The following is an 18,770-nucleotide window of genomic DNA, read 5'->3' as shown; positions in this document are numbered from 1 at the left end:
GAAGACATATCTGTGACCTCCTGAGGGAACTCTTGAGGCCAGATAGATTCTCAGCTTACTGTCTAATTGTTTTTGTTTGTTTGTTTGTTTTTTTAGAGAAAGAGGGAGAGAGAGTGCGAGTTAGCACAGGCAGACAGAGTGGCAGGCAGAGGCAGAGGGAGAAGCAGGCTCCCCGCCAAGCAAGGAGCCCGATGTGGGACTCGATTCCAGGATGCTGGGATCATGACCTGAGCCGAAGGCAGCCGCCCAACCAACTGAGCCACCCAGGCGTCCCTGTCTAATTGTTTTGACTGAAATTCTAGACCATGTCCTCTTATTTGAAAATGTGTCCATATTTTATGTATGATTTTTTTTTAACTTTCCCCCATTAAGTATGGTCAATGGATTGGTATTTGGCAGGAAGAAAGGAAGGTAAGAAGCGAGGAAGGAAGAAAGGAAGGAAGGGAAGGGAAGGGAGGAAGGAAGAAAAGAAGGGAGGGAAGTAGGATGGTTTCTGGAGACTTTAAAAATAATCTTTAAAACTTTTGCCATCTATTTCTGAATCACTCAGAAAGCCAAGTGAAGGAATACAAACTTTTCTCATAAAACTGAAAACATACCAAGTAGGTGTCCTTTCAGAGGTGGTGTGGCCTGTTTTATCCCACAGAGGTCCCCAAGAATTTGTAGACATCTGGACTTCCAATATCAGCTCTCATTTGGATTCCTAGATTAACAATGAACAAGTGATCTGATTTAATGCCATTTTGTTTTGCAATTTGATGCAGTCCTCATAGGTATGCCTTGGGGGCATTTTGAAATATGCTGACGTTGCCAGATGGAGAGCTGTGGGTAGGTGCAAAGTATTTTCAAAGAATGCAGTCTGTAGGCATCTTGTTTTTGCTTCATTTTGTGACTTCTTGCAGTGTTTTCCTCCTCATTATCTAAGATCTTTTCCATTTTAATAACTATTCAACATTTAAAAGTAAAAATCTAAGATCCAGATAGAAAATAATATGTTGCTTGAGGTAATCTAACTCTTTGACTTTCCCGTCTATGTGCCTAATGTAGGGCAAGATTCCTTTTTTTTAATAGTTTCTGATCATCTTTTCTTTATGTGTGAGATTTACCAAATGATGCTTGACAAATCTTTTCCCATAACTTCTAACTATTAAAATGTCCTTTTTGTGAGTCATGTTTTGTTTTGGGGGGTTTTGTTTTTTTAAAACTTTACTTTGGGAGTTTTAGATTTATATTCAACATCCTGGAAAAATAAAAGTTTTCACAATTTAAAAATAAAGCCAGCTTCATGCAGACAAAATCCAATACCACAGAGATGCCCTCAGAGGTCAGATACCTAAATGGGTTAGGAAAGGATCTGGATAAAGTTTGCAGTACCATAAAAGACATGAAAAATCTGGTCTGTGCCTCACCATAGTCACTGCCTAGTTGTAAATAACAGAAATCGACTGAGGCAAGTAAAAAGAAAAAGAGGGAGTTCAGTGGAATAAAATTGGAAAATTATAAAAATATGAAGAAATAGTTAAAAACAAAAATATAGGAGAAGAAGGTATGAAGGCATCTTCAGGATCTCGACATTTAAGTTCAAGAGCTTTTTCTCCAGGGAGTTCTTTGATATGCCTGAGCCCCATGTACCCCAGTTTTCTCTACACCCCAAATTCCTGGGACTGAGTCTCCCATGGCCCCAGTTTGGTCAATTGTCTAGTCCTGTGCCAATGAGGGCAGGATCCTAGAACACAGCCTCAGTTCTTGGAAACCCCCTGTAGATCTGATCACAGAGAACTGGGAGGTCACCCCAAGAGATGTCCTCTGCATTCACCTTTTGAGACCAACCCTTGAGAATTGAATGATGCCCTCATTTGGGCCTCTGTTGGTATCAAGCCATGAATCTAATGAGACCCAGTAATTCCTCAGTTCCTACATTATCCATTCAGCCTTGCATTACTCTGTTTTGTCACATTCTGTTTTAAGATCCTACACAAGGAAAATAGAGTTGAATCAAATGTTCTCTACAGGTATGACAGGAAAGCCAGCCCTTGGGTCATGATACCCTGAACGGTCTTCAGTCTTCAGTTGTTTTGCTCACGTAAGTGCACTCACCGCTCATTTGCTCCACTTTCTTGTTTACCAGCAACCATATCTCTAGAGGTACACTTTGGCGACTACTTCAACAGGCAGAGCATGACTTTAGTGGCAGAAACAACATCACTTATCAGGAGAGAAACAGAGTTGTGAGTAGGAAGAATCAGAAAAGGGGCATGTGGATGGGAAGAAAAGCCCCCCTCTGGGTCTCCATCCCTTGCCATACATACTTTATCCTGGCCCATCAAAACCTCAAGATTCATTTAATTACAATCTTTTTTTTTTTTTTTAATATTTTATTTATTTGACAGAGAGAAATCACAACTAGGCAGAGAGGCAGGCAGAGAGAGAGGAGGAAGCAGGCTCCCTGTGGAGCAGAGAGCCCGATGTGGGGCTCGATCCCAGGACCCTGGGATCATGACCTGAGCTGAAGGCAGAGGCTTTAACCCACTGAGCCACCCAGGGGCCCCCATTTAATTACAATCTTAACATCGTTTTTTCCCTAGCTGGTCACTAAGAGAGCCAAGCATGCTGCATTTCTACAGACTCTAATAGATATACAGGCCCTAAAGGGAAGGTACAGGGGTTAGCTCAAAACTAGTCTATAGGCATATCTCTGAGACCATACACACCACATCTCAGGTCCCCTCTGGGTATGTATCCCATCTGCTCGATTCTGAAATGTTTTCCTCTGCAACTTCCAGTTTCTCTTTTGTGAACACATTGCAGTGAGAAGATTTAATAAGTGCTACTTAATTAAATGACTCTCCCTTAAGGCCTTAAAAACTCCATTTTCAGATGTTTGTGGAATCTTGTCTAAGAGCAACATGGTGTGAAAAGAATTCATATTTGACTTTGTTGGTCATGATAAATGACAGAGCTCCTGTAATAGATGACTGCCAAATCTCAGTGATTTCACTTCCAGTGTGGCTGTTTCTAATTGAATGGCTCTGCACTAGCTCTCACCCAAGTGGTGACTCAGTGACCCAGGCCATTTCCATCTTGTGACTCCACAGCAGTGAAGTTTCAAAGTCACCCCAGCACCATCCAACCGGACATAGAAGGAAGACAATGAGAAGGAAGGATTACACCTGGGAGATTTTTGTCAGCTATGCTGAAAAATGGCTTACATAACTTCTTTACAGATTGCACTTACTGTGACTCATCCCGTGACCAACCAAATTGCAAGGAAGACTGGGAAATCTAGTGAACACTAATGGCAGTCCCTACAAGACTTATAGAAACTTGGAGATAAACTACTATATCTCAAAAAAACCCTGCCTCCTCCCCCAACCCCATGATAAACAGTTGACCTTTTCCTTCCTATCTCCTTTATACCCATATATCATCTAGGAATAGAACTGACATCCATTCATTCAAAAAGTAACTATTGGGCTCCTGCTGTGTGCCAGACACTCTCCTGGGTGATTCGGTTATAAAATAAGATGTGATCTGTGTCTTCAAAGGCTTTTGGTTGGGTCGGAGAGAATGAAAGTTCAATCAACAATTAAAATAAAGAACATGCTCTGATGAATCCAGGCTTCTACTATGAGCAAGAACAAGGGACATTTAGGTTCCGGAGATCATAGAAGAGCTGCAAAAAGAGGTAACACTTTAATGTTAAAGAATAGAGGAGAGTAATGGGCAGTTCAGGGAGAAAGAATACTATTAAAAAAAAAAAAAAAAAAAAGGAGGAGTGAGGAGAGGTGCCTGGCTGGCTCAGTCGGTTAAGCATCCGCCTCCGGCTCAGTCATGATCCTGGAGTGCTGGGGTTGAGCCCGTTTTGGGCTTCCTGCTCAGCAAGGAGCCTGTTTCTCCCTCTCCTTCTGCCTGCTGCTCCCCCTGCTTGTGCTGTCTCACTTTCTGTCAAGTAAATAAAATCTTTTTTAAAAAAGAAAAAAGAAGAGAGAGAAGATGTTAAAGTACATGTTATATGAATGCTTTAAGTAACTTGTTATGACTGAGGTGAAGTTAGTCAGGCGAGCAAATGTAGAGGTGGGGCTAAAGATAAAGGTATCGGTCAGACTATGAAGAAAATTTAGGGCTCCGCTACGGTCTTTGATATGCATGAGAACTCAATGAAGGATTTTAAGCACAAAGTAATATGGTTAATATTTCATTTCATGACAATTTCTGCCATTAAAAAATACAGATTAATTATCATTTGGATTTTAACATTGTTGTCTTGTGTTTACTGAAAATGATACTTCTGTTAATCACCTGTAGACATGTTTATCAGGCCACAATCCTCTGTGCACCTTAGACATGATAACACTTGATTTTCAAATATGGCTTCTAGTTAAAAAATTCTGTTATTCAAACTGAGGGTTGCTGGGGGTGGAGGGATAGGGATAGGGAGGCTAGGTTATGGACTTTGGGGAAGGTATGGGCTATGGTAAGTTCTGTGAAATGTGTAAACGGGTGGCTCAGTGGGTTAAAGCCTCTGCCTTTAGCTCAGGTCATGATCTCAGGGTTCTGGGATCGAGCCCCGCATCGGGCGCCCTGCTCAGCAGAGAGACTGCTTCCCCCTCTCTCTCTGCCTACTTGTGATCTCTGTCAAATAAACAAATACAATATTTTTAAAAATAAAAAAAATGTGTAAGCCTGATGATTCACAAAACTGTACCCCTGGGGCAAATAATACATTATATGTTAATAGAAATAATTTTTTTAAAATTTCTGTTATTGTGATTTAGACTTGCCCTCAGCTTCACAGCTGTCTAAAAAATAACCTCCTTATTTTAGGCTGCTATGTGCCAAGTTCACATGTTATCTATTTATTAAGTCCACGAAATTGTTTACCTAGAACCTATTTTGTGCTAAGCACTTGCCAGGAACTAAGTAGGTAGGAGGAAGTGTTATAAAGAGAATCATAGTGGTATGGTGGGAAAAGTTCAGGTGTTGAAACCTGACTCCATCATTTACAATGAGGCAGAAGGGTCTTTGAGTAACTTATACAACCTCTCAGAAACTCAGCTTTCTCATCCACAAAATGGAAAAAATAACATCTACTTCAGAGGGTTATTGTCAGGGTTCAATAAGACAGTATTTATAAATCACTTACAAGGGCTCAAAAAGGGGAATGTGGAGTATACATGACATGGTCTCCTGCCTATAACAGACATCACAATTGATCATTGTGATCACATCACAATTTCTTGTTAACCCCAACACAACTTGAGGTGACACTTACCAAAAGTAATTTTATTATAAGACGTTATCAGGGTTATGCTGCATGAATGATCAGAAATAGCAAGGATTTGGGGAGCCTGGGTGGCTCAGTTGGTTAGGCGTCAGGCTCAGGTCATGATCTCTGGATCATGAGATAAAGCCCCACATCGGGCTCTGTGCTCAGTGAGGAGTCTGCTTGATAGTCTCACCCTCACCCTCTCCCTCTCCCCAGCTCTCTCTTTCTCAAATATATAAATCTTAAAAAAAAAAAAAGAAAGAAAGAAAGAAACAGCATGGATTTCAGAGGTGATTATTAGTCTGTATGCAGTAATCAGAAAAGTAAGACCTTATGCAGGAGGAAGAACATGAGGGAACCCATGAAGTGTAGGATTTATTTAAATTCCACATTTAGATCACATTTCCAAAGCTCGGCTTCAAGGTCAACCTAGGATGTTTCTTCCATCTTCCTTGCACTTGGTTTGCTCTACATAGTTTGTTATATGGAAATTGTTAGTCATTCTCTATCTTGAGCTAACCTACTAGAACTATCTACCACTACAATAAGTACCAATAAATGGTTGCTTTAAAAAAAGATTTTATTTATTTATTTGAGAGAGAGAGACAGAGAACAAGTGGAGGGGAGGGGCAGAGAGAGAAAGGGAGGGAAAGGGAGAAGCAGACTCCCCACTGAGAGGAAGCCCGATGTGGGTGGGGCTCGATCCCAGAACCCTGGGATCATGACCTGAGCCCAAGGCAGATGCTTAATCGACTCAGCCAGCCAGGAGCCCCTAAATATTGTTCCTTTTGTTTTAACATGAGAGTTTCTTGGTTCGTACTGGAACTGAAAACTCAAGAGTAGCAGATTTAAATCAGTTCATATATTTTGTCTTGGCAGAGCTGGTTTTTGTTTTTTTAAAATTTTTTCTTTCTTTCTTTTTTTTAATAAACATATAAGGTATTTTTATCCCCAGGGGTACAGGTCTGTGGATTGACAGGTTTACACACTTCACAGCACTCTCCATAGCACATACCCTCCCCAATGTCCATAATCCACCTCCCCTTCTCCCAACCTCCCCTCCCCTCAGCAACCTTCAGTTTGTTTTGTGAGATTAAGAGTCACTTATGGTTTGTCTCCCTCCCAATCCCATCTTGTTTCATTTATTCTTCTCCTATTCCCCTAATCCCCCATGTTGCATCTTCACGTCCTCATATTAGGGAGATCATATGATAGTTGTCTTTCTCCAATTGACTTATTTCACTAAGCATGATACCCTCTAGTTCCATCCATGTCATCGCAAATGGCAAGATTTCATTTCTTTTGATGGCTGCATAGTATTCCATTGTGTATATATACCACCTCTTCTTTATCCATTCATCTGTTGATGGACATCTAGGTTCTTTCCATAGTTTGGCTATTGTAGACATTGCTGCTATAAACATTCGGGTGCACGTGCCCCTTCGGATCACTACATTTGTATCTTTAGGGTAAATACCCAGTAGTGCAAATGCTGGGTCATAGGGTAGTTCTATTTTCAACATTTTGAGGAACCTCCATGCTGTTTTCCAGAGTGGTTGCACCAGCTTGCATTCCCACCAACAGTGTAGGAGGGTTCCCTTTTCTCCGCATCCTCACCAGCATCTGTCATTTCCTGACTTGTTAATTTTAGCCATTCTGACTGGGGTGAGGTGATATCTCATTGTGGTTTTGATTTGTATTTCCCTGATGCTGAGTGATGTGGAGCACTTTTTCATGTGTCTGTTGGCCATCTGGATGTCTTCTTTGCAGAAATGTCTGTTCATGTCCTCTTTGGCAGAGCTGTTTTAAGTCTGTTCTGCACATGAATGGTTTAAGAGTGACTGAGAATAACAGCAGGCAGAATTTGGTGAGCCTTGTCTGATCATTTTCCTTACAGTGCTTCCCCCATCTCTTTGGTGATGAGTTTCCTTATATTGGTCTTTTGAGTCCTCAGGACAAGAAGACTACAGTTTTCCACCAGGACCCTCACAGTCACTGAATCCTTGCTGACTATTCCTGGTCCCAGGCTGAGGACAATCTTGGAAACTCTATTTACTTCATTCCTATGATCATGGAGCTCCTGTAAGAATCTGGTTGCTTTGGGGCACCTGAATGGCTCAGTTGGTTAAGCATCTGACTCTGGTTTTGGCTCAGGTCACGATTTCAAGGTCATGAGATGGAAACCCACATCAAGCCCCCACATCGGTCTCCTTGTTCAGTGGGGAGTCTGCTGGAGATTCTCTTTCTCCCTCTGTCCTTCCCTCCAGCTCTTGCTCTCTAAAATCAATCAATCAATCAATCTTAAAAAAAAAAAGAATCTGTTTGCCTCGATGAAGTCTCTAGTGACTTCAGCTAGCTACTTTTTTAACTATGTCTAGAGTTTATAGCTACCTACAGGAGGATCTGTACCTCACTTAGCAGTTACCCTCTATTTTCTTTATAACAGCTTTTAACAGGTAAATTGGGATTTTGCCTGTGCAGGTGGGATCCCATGCTTGCCTGCAGGAATCCAACTTCACAGATACTGATAACTCTTAGTTAAATGACAATGAAGATTTCCATTTCAATTCTTACTAAATTCAGTGTGAACTGATGCACATTGCATGCCCACATACAAGATAATGGTATACTGGCTATGGCTTACATTTAGAATGTAACTAAAATAAATTTCTAGCTTTCGAAATGAAATAAATTGAGCCTAAGGATAAATTCCACTTAGTGTTGATATCTATTTAATTTTTCTAAGAGAATAATATTTATATGTAAACAGTACCTGAAAATTATTTGCTTTCATTAGGATTCCAAGAGCGTTATCATGAGGTGCATCAGTGCCTTGGGCCTGTCTTGCCTTATTATTTTTAACAAGAGCAGGGATAGGAACTATGTGATGATTATCTGTCGTAGTCGTTAGCTAAGCTGTTTTGGAGAGGAATTCTAATGACATAGAAAATCTGGTTAATGCAGACACCAACTCCAAAACTTAGCTGTGTGTTTCATCACTTATAAATAAATCTCATCTGACTGTGGCCAAGTTACTCAAGAAGAATTATTTTCCTCAGTTTCCTCAACTGTGATAGCTAGACTTAGGAGGTTGGGAGTGAAAATAGATGAAATAAGGAAAGTAAAGCAGTTTGCTCGGTGCTGAGCACATATCTGTTCAGTAAATATCTATGACAATAACAACTGGGTGGTTTTCTAATGTGTTCACAATTGTCAGAGCTGAAATATATTTCTCAGAATTCCCTTTCCTGTGCACTTCCCTGTGGGATGGACTGCAAAAGAGATTTTAGTGAGACACTTAGAGGGCAAAGCGATGCAACCATCATTCTGTAGTTTACATTGTTGTCTATCTGCTAGCTCACCTCGTTGGTGTGAGGTAGCAGATGGGCCTACAACTGCCTTCCTTCTTCCAGAGCCTTCTTTAGCTTCTCTGACTCTTGGACCATTTGTGTATTTAGTTCCTTGACTAAGGGTCCCCATTTCTGCAGGACAGCCAAATAATTAAGGTCAGAGATAACAAGAACTGGTATAGGTCTCAGTCCATCCTCATGGGCTCCAGTTCCTATTTGTGGGTTCCAGTCTGTCCTTGTTCTCCTTGATTCTATATCTGTCTTCTCTTCCTGAGGGCCTGCTCTGTGGCTTCAAGCTCCAGTATCAGACAGGAAGACAACGGACTTAGAGACAGCTGAACAGATCCCACAGATCCCACAGCTGTGTAAAGTCTAATCTCTAGGACAAATTGCGCTTGCTCGCACTCTCTCCCCCAGCCCCCTACACAGAGTATTTCTGCTTCTCCAGAATACAAATTCTGCCAGATACAAATGGTAGTTAAGAGTAATTCAATTAGTAATACTCAAATTAAGTTTCAAAATCCTCCTTTAATGGCTGTGACCACGACGTACTATTAATCTGGTATGTTGGTGCTCTTGCAAATATCACTGTATACCATGTTGCTAAAAGCATTTAAAGAGCACCAACCTTTTTAATAATAATAAAGATAAGATTAAGGAATACTTCTTGAGTATATATACTATTCTACGGGCCAAGTACTATTTCAAATGTTTCATAAGAACCCAGTGAAGTAGGTTTTATCATCATCCCATTTCTCAGATGAGGAAACTGAGACCACAGATTAGTAACTTCCTAGGTCCTATATTTAATACAGAGCCTGAACTCACCCTGTGCTGGTTCAAATCCACAGCCTGGTATAGTCCTCTTAGATAGGACTCTCCAAGGCTTCCTGGCATCAAGGCACTGGGAAATTAGACAGCCATTGGAAACCAACTAACAACCTCACTACAGAGGAACTGGGTAATTGCTTAATTAGGAAAGATACAGGCAGGAGTGGGTGGCAGTTCCCTGAGATGAAGATCAATCAGAACATGTTGATGAATTTCCAACCTTCTCACTTAAAAGATGATGTTCTTTCTGCCCAGTTTTTGGATGTGGTCTGCCGTCCACCTTTCATTATTCCGTTTCTTTTCCCACTCTTGCCCTCCTCTCCCAGTTTTCCTCTTTTCTGATTTTTTTTTTCTTGCCAGCACTCCAGACTGGAAATATTTTAGGAGCAGCTTGCTACATGATATTTTACTAAAAATAATACAAGTCAAGTTATTGGCAAAAGAGTCAGCCTTGGAGGAACACCAATGGTGCAGAGCTGGGAAAGAGGCATGGTAGCTCTGTCCTGGGTTTTCAAGGAGGGTAAATCCCTGAGACTTTGTATCTGGTGGTGAGGATGTCCAGGCTAATGGAGATGAATGTCATCTGGGCTCTGCTGACTTCAGTGTGTGAGGCCTTGTTTGGAGACCATATTGGGACAAATGGGTTTAATGGATTTGTGCAAGTCACCTGTCTCCTTTGCCAACTCACTCTCCTATCCTGACCTTTAATGGTGTGAGCTTCTTGGAGCTCCCTTCTCCCCTTTTAGTGCTCTATGGCCTCACCCCCCATCCTATTCTTGGGCTTAGCCCTGCAGCCGCATGGTTAGAAATGTGGATTCCGGAACCAGATGGCCTGAGTTGGAATCCAGACTCTGTTTCCCCTAGCCCGGCAATGTTAACAATCCTGGTAAAAGAGGGTTAACAGTTGTACTTGCTTCAGAGGGTTGTAAGGGAAGATTAAAACAGTTTAGTGTTTATGAAATGCTTAGATAGGGACAGGGAACTAGGAAGTCTCTGAAAGTGTTAAGTACAAAAACTTGCAAAGAGAACTAGTTTCGACTTTTCCGCTCCATTCCAGGCCCAAGCAACTAACTGTCAACTTCTTGTCTCGGCTTGCGTATGACACAAACATTTCCAGAACTGAAGTTAATCTCTCCTCAAACATCCTCTGCCCTGGGAGGTCCCAATGCCAGGGACTGTCCTCCCTGCCTCCACCTGGTCTAGAAACACCAAACTCACGTTCACTCACTTTACCCATTCTGTTATTGATTCTGGCTCCTAAATACTTTACAAATCCTTCTATTTACCAGCTTTGCCATCCCTGGTAGACAGTTAATATCACCTGCTTTCTGGACCACAAAACAAACATAAGTAGTCTCCCAATCTCTGTGCTTATACCTCTCTGGTTGATTCCCTAAGGTCTAGAAAAGGGGATCTTTCAAAATAAAACAAAAATAAGACAATGACATGCTTTAAAACAAAACAAAACAAAACAAACACCTCCCCCATGAATTTCCACTGTTTTCAAAGCTTCAGATTCTTATGCCTTCAAGATTCTATGCACTCTGCCTCTACTTCCCTCTCCAGTTTCAACCCTCATTCACACCTGCCTTCTTCCCGGGATCTCCTTTTAGCTCACTGAACACTTCATGTTCCTTTCCATCTCAGAAACTTCAGACATGCAGGACAGAGATGTCCTTTGTCTCTTCTTGCCTCTTGTCCTGTCCTTGACCATCTCTACCTACCTAACTTTTGGTATCCTCACTGGACACTTCCATCATGCTTTCCTTTTGTGTCACTTAGCACAATCACAATTTAAATATTTTTATTTACTTTCTGTCTTCCCAGGAGACTTCCTACCAGGCAAAGTCCTTCTCCTGTTTAGTGTTATATTTCTGACACACAGAATGAGTCCCATAACCAGCTGTTCACTGAGTTAGCAAATAGGTATATGATTTTACACATATGGTCACACTTCCGATCATAGAAATGGGCATAGCTAAGGGATAAATTAAGCAACTGCCCACTCTGACCCCAAACCCATTTAAAACACACACACACACACACACACACACACACACACACACACACACACATATATATATCTTGGGTTCATAGATCCCAAACTTCTAGAAAAGTAATGTTCACATTTTCTCTAAAGATTTTATTTCAAATTCTTTTGGCATAATTTAGAACCATACTTGATATCTCTAAAGACATTTATTTTCCGTAAAGTACAGGATCTATGGTCTTGCATAATGTACTGCAAGGAGATCTGTTTCTACACAGCTTCTTTCCCAAGGTATGCCTTTATTCCTATCTGTGACAGAACAAGAAGAACAATCAAATCTCCTTGTGACCTTTCATTTCAACTTTGTCCCCAGTGCCTATAATAAGCCACAAATCATTGAAACAGATAATTCTTTTCATCATTTCTCAGTTGTAAAATCACCAGGAAAGCACAATGATACTCCAGGAAAAAAAGAAAAGGGGATGAAAGGCAGCTCGAAGGACACATTTACATTCTTAAGAATTTCTACCTTTTTTGATGAAATAAGCTCCAGGGTATGAATCAGGAACTTATCAGACCTTTGTTTCAGGAGGAAGGAGAAAAAGAAAGCAAAAATGCCCTTGTTCATCAAGTACCTAGTGATTAACTATTACACTATGCATGACCATATATAATATTCTATATGCTATGTAATCATATAATTCAATATTTATTTTATATGTTAATTATAATTTAAGGACAAAATTAGAAACAGAAAACAAAAAGTTTCAAGATATATGTTTAGTTTGAAATACAACATTTGTTTATTTGGTTTGTTTTTGGTCTCAAGCAAAATTTTTTGAGTTTTAAAACACTTTTTTTTCTTACTCTCTTGATTCATTTATGCGGATTACAGCTGTGTCTCCTTCTCTCTGATGGACTGAAAAGTGAAGCAGGGGAAAGCATGTTCTTTTTCTTTAGAGACTGGCTTTGTGCTTTCTGTTTTCTGCTTTGTTTCCTCCTTAGACTTTTTCAGGGACTTAAGACTGCATGTAAAACCATTTCTGTTTAGCTTATTGAGTTGAACTAGGATTGTTAAACTTGGGGGGACTATCCAGGTCTCAGGAGAACAGATTACTCTAGAGGATCATTTAGCTCAATTTTCAAAAGGAGGTACATAAATTTGGGGTATCTTATCCCTTTCTGCATTACTAATTTAGGCTTCCCCCTTCCACCAAATTCTTTGATTTAATGATATATTTCAGATAATCCCACGAATCCCATGAAGATATTGCCTACTACATAAAATAGCACCTCTCATTACTAAAATAACTTTCAAAAATTTCAAAAGTGGTATTATTATAATAACTAAGGATCTGGTATTCATTTGTATAAAATGTTAATAGTTTCAACAAGTTCCATTTGGTTCCATCTTTCCTAACTAAAGGGTCTCAATCTTATTATCCTATCATCCCATGACTCGGAGATTTCCCCCAAAGTATCAGACATTTAGTAGATTAGGATCCAGTCCAACCCCAGTGGTTACTTGGGGATCCATCACTTGCCACCCTCACTATATATGGTGCCGGTGGAATTGCCTTCAACCTCACCCTAGGAATGGCGTCTGAGCCAAATGGTGTTTGGCCACACAAAGCCTCATATTCTTCTGTCCATAGTGATTGGTTTAGAGATACCATTGAAATATTTCTCACAACTTTTGGAAAAAAGCTGATGTGTTTTTTTGGTCTGCGTTTTAAGAGGGAATGCACGGTCTGAGATTGTTGCGGCCATCTCTCTATCACAAAAGGAATATCTCCAAGAATGGGACAATTGTCGTTGAACAGTAGCCTTTCACAATCTTAGGATAAAGTAGAGCCTGGGACTTAAAATGTCATTAATATCTTGTATTAATCAGTTCTTAATCTCTGAGGAATAATGTGAATGATTTCATAAAATGTCTGGGAGCTCTAGAGATGAAATGTATGATGGGAAAACCTTAAGAGCTTTTGAGGGCTGTGGAGCCAAGTCTCATCATTGGTCATACGAAAGAGTTCCAGTTGAAGAAAGAAAAGTAGATGTATGTTCTTGGGCTGCTTTCATGGGGTTACAAGGAAACACTGGTTCGTTCAATAATTAATTAGATTAATTTTCTTCACATGAAATTGACAAAATCAATGCATGGCTATGACATATTATGCACCAAAGATGAATCATACCAAGCAGAACATGACAGGATTTTCATGCACTGAAGAACACAATTGTGGTCTCCAGAAATACTTCCATTTCTCTGGCTCATAGAGACTCAGGCTTGGCTAATCAGCACCTTGACTTAATTTCTGTCTAGCTGTAACAAGAGTGGTTTGTAAAGGAATAATGAAACCTAGCCTGAGCCCCACACCTACTGTTGTGGACAACCCCAGGAAAGTCTTCATCTCAGTGCCCTCATCTTCAAAATGAAGCAATAAATACATATCCTCTAAAACCTTTTCTATTTTTTGCTTTTTGTCTATTTTAATTACCATTTTAAAGAACTTTTCCCACTTTCTGTATCTAGTTAAAATTCTTAAAAAGTGAAAATAAATAATAGAATTCTTAAAAATAAACTAACTAGAATTATTTTTTCTAATTAGAATTCTTATAAATAAGTGATTGTCAAAATGAAAAGGAGAGCATACCCTAACCAAAAGTGGGTATTTTTAAGTTCTTACATTTATTTCCACCACCCTTCCAAGATGTATCAAGGTCTTAAGAAAAAGAAGGATCTATATCCTAAGAAAAGCTCCAACTGATCCCCAACATACAAACCCCTATCTCCATCTTTAATTACTATATTTAATTATTTCTTTGGGTTCAAGACTTGAGATTCATTTTCTAGATATTTAATTTATTTACCATTTTTGCATAGAAAAAATACAAAATTAATGAATTGTTATTAATAATAATGATGACAAAAATAATAATTTGTAGAACACACACCAAAAAACATACATCGTGCCATCTATATGTGCTTATCAAGTTCAGTCCTCTCAAAAGTGCTTTGAGATAGGTGCCATAAGTGTCCAGGTTTTGTAAATGGTAAAGCTGAGGCTCTGAGAGATTGAACAACCTGACCCAAATTACATAGCTGTAAAATGGCTGAACTGGGATTTGAACTCAAGCCTGCTTGATAGATGGACCTATTCTGTTTACTACAATTGTTCCTACAACCACTAATAACATTAATTTCGTGCTACTCTCATGGTCTGAGGCACAGATTGAGAGATGTATTCATTATTTTACGTGTTCTGTACTGAAATCCCACATGGTAGTTACTAGCCTTCTTAACCGAGTTGCAAGACAGAAGACTTTGATGTATTCCAGTTATTTTTATGCCTGAATTAAGTTTCCTTCACACATTTAGGACACTTCTGTGTTGCTACATGTATAGGAATGAATGTCAGCCGTGAAAGGCAATGGCAGCCTCTGCAGTAAATGCGGTGGAATGCCCCTGTCTACTGAAGGCAGAAGTGAGTGGGAATGAATCTATCCCGCATAGACAAATCAATTTTTGTGCAAATGTCCTGAATGTTTTTTTAAATTTTTTTCAGTGCTCCAAAATTCATTGTTTATGCAGCACACCCAGTGCTCAATGCAATACGTGTCCTGAGTACTTTTATTTTTTAAGATTTGACTGATTTATTTATTTTAGAGAGAGCATGCACGTGCATGAGCAGTGGTAGGGACAGAGGGGGAGGGAGAGAGAGAGGAAGGAAGAGAATATCCAGCAGACTCCCTGCTGTGTGTGGAGCCCCAGGTGGGGCTCCATCTCACCACCTTGAGATAGGACCTGAGGGAAACCAAGAGTGACAGATACTCAACCAACTGAGCCACACAGGCACTCCCCTTACTGAGTACTTTTAATTGGATCCACAGAAAGATAGTAGTTTATGACCCTGAACAAATGACCTTTGAAATATTTTGTTTCAAAAGCAGAAAAAAAAATAAAGTGCTATTTTTGCTTTAAAAGGGCGATAATGCATCTTAAGGAAATAGTAGGATCACTTTGAAAATAATTAGTATAATATTATATTGTTAGGTTTTAATTTTTTACATTTTTTTTTTTAAGATTTTTTATTTATTCATTTGACAGACAGAGATCACAAGCAGGCAGAGAGGGGAAAGCAGGCTTACCCCCGAGCAGAGAGCCTGATACGGGGCTCGATCCCAGGACCCTGAGATCATGACCTGAGCTGAAGGCAGAGGCTTAACCTACTGAGCCACCCAGGCCCCCATCTTTTCTGTTTTTCTATTTAAAGTACTCCTTTTACAATTTTTACTGAGCTGACAAATGTTACTTCAATTCAGCTTAAGATTTCTAACCATTTCTTGGTGCCAGGCATGCCTGATGCCTGATAATCATGAAGGATTAAGACTCAGTCCCTGGCCTAGAAAAGTTTGCTCCAGAACCTTCTTTCCAATTTTAAATACTTCCTATTAGAGGTCAAGTATCCTCTGTCTCCAGTCTCCTTGCAAGTTGATTGGCTGTATAACAACTATTTTAAACTTAAAGTTCTTTGAAGAAAGATTAACCTTCATTTAGTAGAAGGAGGTAATATATGTTTTCTTTTCCTCTAGCTTTGATCTATATCTTCCATAGTTAGAATTGTTATTAATGTTTTAGGTTCTGCCTTGCTGGAGTGAAAACAAGGTCCTGTCTTAAAGTAGGTTAAGACCTAGTCATATACTAAGTGTTTTAAAAGAATTCTTTTCTTTAAAAACCCCTGACAAATGAGGCAATGTAAGGGTTGGGTTTTATAACAGGCTCACAAAAGACTCAACAATGAACTTTAAGTTTATGAAGGGTTACTGTACAAATGGGGATTTGGCAGTAGTGATGTTTTTCAACTGATATTCTAACTAACAGTAAGCTCAACATTTTTTTTTTTTTAAGTAAAAGGCCTTTCGTGTCAGCACAATTACAAAATCTGTAGAATTATGAGGCTGGGAAATTTGTAAGATGCTGATATACTAAAGGAAATCGAGACATATCTTTTTTTAAAAGATTTTATTTTTCTATTTCATTGAGAGAGCGTCAGTGGGGAGAGGCAGAGGGAGAGGGAGAAGCAGGTTCCTCATTGAGCACAGAGCCTGGCTTGGAGCTTGATCCCTAGATTCCAGGATCATGTCCTGAGCTAAAGGCAGATATTTAACCAACTGAGCCACCCAGGTGCCCCAAGATGTATCTTTTTAAAAATAATTATGAGTATATAGCTTTCTTTCTTTCTTTTTTTTTTTTAAGATTTATTTATTTGACAGAAAGAGAGAGAGACAGCCAGAGAGGGAACACAAGCAGGGGGAATGGGAAAGGGAGAAGAGGACTCCCTGCTGAGCAGGGAGCCCGATGAGGGATTTGATTCCAGGACCCTGGGATCATGACCTGAGCAAAGGCAGACGCTTAACAATTGAGCCACCCAGGCACCCTGCATATAGCTTTCTGAGGAGAAAGGGAACTAATATATTTCTGAGGTCCTTCTATGTGTCAGTCTGTGCAAGGTGCAAAACCCTCAAATATTTTCTTATGGTATGTATTTTATAAAAGAGGAACTAGGCTCAAATATGTTACATCATCCAAGGTCATATAGTCTGTGAGCAGCAGAAGAGGAATTCAAACCCAGCTCTGTTTGACTCCAAAGACTGCACACTTTCCATTATGTCACCATACGTCCTTTTATGGGATGATTTAGTTGCCAACTGGGGATAAAATAAATAGCCTTTTGAAATTCTTTCCATTGCCTTGATCCTATCCTCCCTTCCTTGATCTCAGTATTGGCCATACCACTGTAATGACTTGTAAATACAGAGAAGATGGGATAGGAAACAATGCACGTCATGCGTTTACATAGTTGTTTTTTTTTTAATTTAAATTCTCACTGTTGTGTCATAAAAATCTCAATAAGAAGGGATCTTAGAGTTCATCTAGTAAAAGCCAAGTCCAATGTTTATCTCAATCTCTCCCCTCCCTCCCCTTTCAGCAAATATTTATCTAGTACCACTGTGTGTTAGATGGTAGAAATGGAGCAGTGAGCAACACAGCCAAGTCCCCACTATCGTACAGTTTTTCCTTACTGCTGTTGCTCTCTTCTGCATTTTTCAGCTGTTCCTTCTAGCAGAGTAGGATAGATGCTGGGTTATAAAGGAAGAAGGAAAGGTCAAACCATTTCAAAGACTCTCTCCCTTACATAACTCATTAAGAACCCCCTGGTGCACAGTTGACATCTAAGATGGTAATTGGGTACATAAAAGTCGATCTTGCACTTTGCCCTTAGTCTGTGGTCTTATTAACTAGTTTAAATGCATTTCCCCCATGTGGCTTAAAGATTGTTAAAGATCTAGAAATACTTTTGGACTCTTTTGAGCAGACAAGAAGACAGATGGACTAAAGAGTAATGGTTGGCAAGAACACATCGTTAGTAGCTTCATGTGAAGGTGGTTCTGAGTAGGAGCTCAGTAATTTCAGTGGGTGTCTGAGAAGGGATTTGGAAAGGGAGAGAGGAAGAGAGTGTAGAGAGAGAGAGCCCAAGAAGGATGAATAAGTGATGGAGCAGAGTGGGAAAGCCAGGAAGAATAATGCAAAATAGCACCTACCCAAAACATACATTTAGCTCAACAGGATTGACGGAGAAGATGGGCAAAGCCCCCACCCTCACAAGAATGATACTCAGTGCCTAAAGTCTCCAATACTTTTGCTACTTTGTCTCCATTCAGTTTTTTGGTTTTTGTTTGTTTGTTTTGTTTTTTGGTCATGTGTGTGATTAGTTACATACCTGTCTGTCTGCAGCAGAGGGGAATTGACTAAGCAGGGATTCCCAGTTTAGTCATCTCTGGGTCCCCATTCCCTTGTGCTGTGCCTCTTGTAAAGAGTAGGTGTTCCAAAGATGATTGGTGATCAAGAACTTTCATTTGGTAAAGGGCCTGTGCTCAGAAATACTTTTTGAATAATACCTGAAGTTTGGGGGGGAGGGGAAGAGACAGAAGCTGCCCTCTTCCTAAGCAAGCTCGGAAGGAAGAAAACAGTACTCCGGAGTTGTTTTCACTTGCCCAGAAGTCACGAACTGAAATGAAAGGGTACCCAAAGATCAAAACAAGAGACTGTATTTCTTGTTTCATTACTAGCCAAGTCTTGATTGGGGGCGGGGGGGGGGGGGTGTCTTTGCATAACCCATTTCCCTAATCCTAACCAAAGACCTGAAATTCCTAACCTTTTAACCTAAGGACAAAAATAGGGTCATCAAAGAGTAACAAAACAGAATCCATTTTATTCTGTCACCAGTTCACTCTTCCAGAACTCCAATTGCCTTTTTATCTCCCCCTGATT

This window comes from Meles meles, chromosome 7, assembly GCF_922984935.1.
Source record: "Meles meles chromosome 7, mMelMel3.1 paternal haplotype, whole genome shotgun sequence".
In the NCBI taxonomy this organism is placed as follows: Eukaryota; Metazoa; Chordata; class Mammalia; order Carnivora; family Mustelidae; genus Meles; species Meles meles.
Note: the sequence above shows the minus strand (reverse complement) of the source record.